The sequence below is a fragment of the Puma concolor genome, chromosome C1, assembly GCF_028749965.1.
Source record: "Puma concolor isolate L17-30 chromosome C1, mPumCon1.1.hap2, whole genome shotgun sequence".
Classification (NCBI taxonomy): Eukaryota; Metazoa; Chordata; class Mammalia; order Carnivora; family Felidae; genus Puma; species Puma concolor.
In genome coordinates, this window is record NC_141674.1 from 183256690 (window position 1) to 183260179 (window position 3490).

The 3490-nt window shown below is 42.8% G+C and overlaps 1 pseudogene; it reads left to right on the forward strand.

The window, feature by feature from the left end:
- Nucleotides 1-821: 821 nt before the first annotated feature.
- Nucleotides 822-2586, forward strand: LOC112872157 (elongation factor 1-alpha 1-like; annotated as a pseudogene).
- The last annotated feature ends 904 nt before the right edge of the window (nucleotides 2587-3490 follow it).

Here is a 3490-nt window from a genome sequence, read left to right on the forward strand (position 1 = left end):
CTCAGCTTCCCTAGATGGACTGGCCTGAAGAAGAAAAGCAAAGAGAAAAGAACAATGGTTGGCTTTAACACAATGATATACCAAAGGCAATTTATGAATCCTGTTCATTTTAATAGTCAGAACTCTGAATGTGATTATAAAGTGACACCAGGACCCACCTTCGTTGTGACATAGACAGATGTTACCTTTCCCCTTTAGTTGTGCCCCTTAATATCTTTACCTTGCATAGCGCTTCACAGTTTGCAAGTCTTTTATTACACATACACTGTCACCTTGTTAGGTAAACCGGGCGAGCGTTATTACTCCATGTTTTACACGTGATCACTGATATTCAGGTGAGTGAAGTGACTCTATGTCTGCAGAGCAGGTGAGCAGCACAGCCGACTGTGCATTTAGTAGTTGTTTTACCATCACTATGGCAATTACAGCTGCACCAATCCCCAGAGCTCTCTTGTTAGTCTCTGCCTCCTTATCAAAGTCTAGCCCCTGTGCCTCCTTCAGAATAAAGTATGAGTGACTGGATCTTCCCAGGAGTGTCTGCACTTTAATATCAAATGAAGGAAATCCAAAGAATAAAATGTCAGGCATTAGCAATTAAGTGAGGGAGAAATGGTAAGCAAGGGGGCATAGGATGCATGAGGTCTTCTCCTATGACGATACTTGGAAGGTTCTTCCAAATATATAGAAAGGTTAAACTCAGTGCCAGATTCTCGTGAAAGTTAAACATAAGTGGCTTCAGACTTATCTCAAGTCATCCCCAAAACGAAGTCAACACATAGAGAAGGGAAGGTGGGAAGTTTAAAAATAATCAAAGTGCTTTTTTGCAATGGGTTTGCCACAGCACAGGTGTCATGAAAACCACCACTAAACCCAAACCAAAATGGGAAAGGAAAAGACTCATATCAATATTGCCGTCATTGGGCATTTAGATTTGGGCAAGTCTACCACTTCTGGTCGTCTGATCTATAAATGTGGTGGGATCAAGAAAAAGGGGGAACTATCAAACAATTTGAAGAGGCTGCTGAGATGGGCAAGGGCTTCTTCAAGTATGCTAGGTGTTGGGTAAACTGAAAGCTGAACGGGAACATGGTATCACCACTGATACCTCCCTGTGGAAATTCAAGACCAGCAAGTATTATGTGACCATCATTGATGCCGGAGGACACATAGACTTTATCAAAAACATTATCACAGGCACATCCCAGGCTGATTGTGCTGTTCTGACTGTTGCTGCTGGTGTTGGTGAATTGGAAGCATGCATCTCAAGAATGGGCAGACTGTGAGCCCATGATGGGGCCGTGTTGGGGCCCCGCTTACACACCAGATGTAAAACAACTTACATTGGTGTTAACAAAACGGATTCCACTGAGCCACCTCACAGCCAGAAAATATATAAGGAAATCATTAAGAAAGTGGGGCGCCTGGGTAGCTCTGTCGGTTAAGCGTCTGACTTTGACTCAGGTCATGATGTCATGGTTCATGAGTTTGAGCCCCGCTTCGGGCTCTGTGCTGACAGCTCAGAGCCTGGAACCTGCTTCAGACTGTGTCTCCCTCTCTCTCTGCCCCTCCCTCTCTCTGTCTCTCTGTCTCTCTCTCTCTCTCTCTCTCTCTCTGTCTCTCTCTCAAAACTAAATAATTAAAAGATTTTTAAAAAAAGAAAGTAAGCATCTACATGAAGAAAATCAGCTACAACCCCTACACAGTAGAATCTGTGCCAGTTTCTGGTTGGAACGGTGACAACATTCCAACTTAGCACAAGCCAAGTGCTAACATGCCTTCGTTCAAGGGATGGAAAGTCACTAGTAAAGATGGCAATGCAAGTGGAACCACACTGCTTGAAGCTCTGGATTGTATTCTGCCACCAACTCACCCAAATGATAAGCCCTTGCATCTGCCTCTCCAGAATGTCTACAAAACTGGTGATATTGGTACTGTCCCTGTGGGTCAAGTGGAGACTGGTGTTCTTAAATCTGGCATGGTGGTCACCTTTGGTCCAATCACTGTTACAACTAACATAAAGTCTGTTGAAATGCACCATGAAGCTTTGAGTAAGACTCTTCCTGGGGACAATGTGGGCTTCAATGTCAAAAACATACCTGCCAAAGACATTCATTGTGGCAATGTGGCTGGTGACAGCAAAAATGACCCACCAGTAGAAGCACCTGGCCTCACAACACAGGTGATTATCCTGACCCATCCAAGCCAAATCAGTGCTGGATATGCACCTGTGCTGAACGGTCACACACAGCTCACATTGCCTGCAGGTTCACTGAGCTGAAGGAGAAGACCGATTGTCATTCTGGAAAACAGCTGGAAGGTGATCCCAAGTTCTTGAAATGTGGTGGTGCTGCAATCATTGATATGGTTCCTGGCAAGCCTATGAGTGTTGAGAGCTTCTTTGACTATCCTCCCCTGGCCCGTTTTGCTGTTCTTGACATGAGACATATGGTTACTTATGGGTGCCAACAAAACAGTGGACAAGAAGGCAGCTGGAGCTGGCAAGGTCACCAAATCTGCCCAGAAAGATCAGAGGACTAAATGAATATTATCTGTAATACTTGCAACCCCAGTCTTAATGAGTGGTGGAAGGACATTCCCAGAACTGTTTGTATTAACTGGCCATTTAAGTGTGATGTAAAAGACTGGTTAATGATAACAATGTATCATAAAACCTTTAGCAAAAAAAGGAGAAATTTTTTGAAGTGTATTTATTCTGAAAGAGAAAGAGAGAGAGCAGGAGTGGGGAAGAGGCAAAGAGACAGGGAGGGAGAGGATCCCAAGTAGGCTCTGCACTGTTAGCACAGAGCTCTATGCCGGGCTCAAACTCACAAACTGTGAGATCATGACCTGAGCCCAAATCAAGAGTCTGACGCTTAACCAACTGACCCACCTATATACCCTGGAAAGGAGAATAGGGATTCTCTATCTCCCCCTCTCTCTGCCCCTCCCTCACTCATGTGCACATTCTCTCTCTCTCTCTTTCTCTCTCTCTGTCTCAAAATAAATAAATAAGCATTTTAAAAAAAGAATTAGAGCAAGAACTTAGGAGGAGAGAACAAAATGCCATATGCCAAGAGATGAAAATGATTTAGATAACTACAATTCTCAAGTTGATGTATTAAATCTGATGTATAATAGTCCGTCAAGAAATGGAGAAGCTGAAAATATGGCCTTCTCTCCCAAATGATTGAATAACAGTTATTTTTATTCTTTTTTTTCTTTCTTGCTCATTAGAATAAATTGCCCTGTCCTGAACTCAGTAAGACCTATGAAGCCCCTATTAAAGAAATGTAATCATCTTTGAGACCAAAATAATCACTGAAAATAGCATGCAAGTTCCTGCCTATCTCTTTCTTTTCCCTATAGCGTTTTTCCACTTATTTTTTGTCCTCCTGTTATCTCTTGACCTGTTTTATGCTATCAGCTTCTCAAATGTCTTTTAATAACATATAGAAAAGTATGCACTTTATGTTTCCCTTTGTGAAACCTC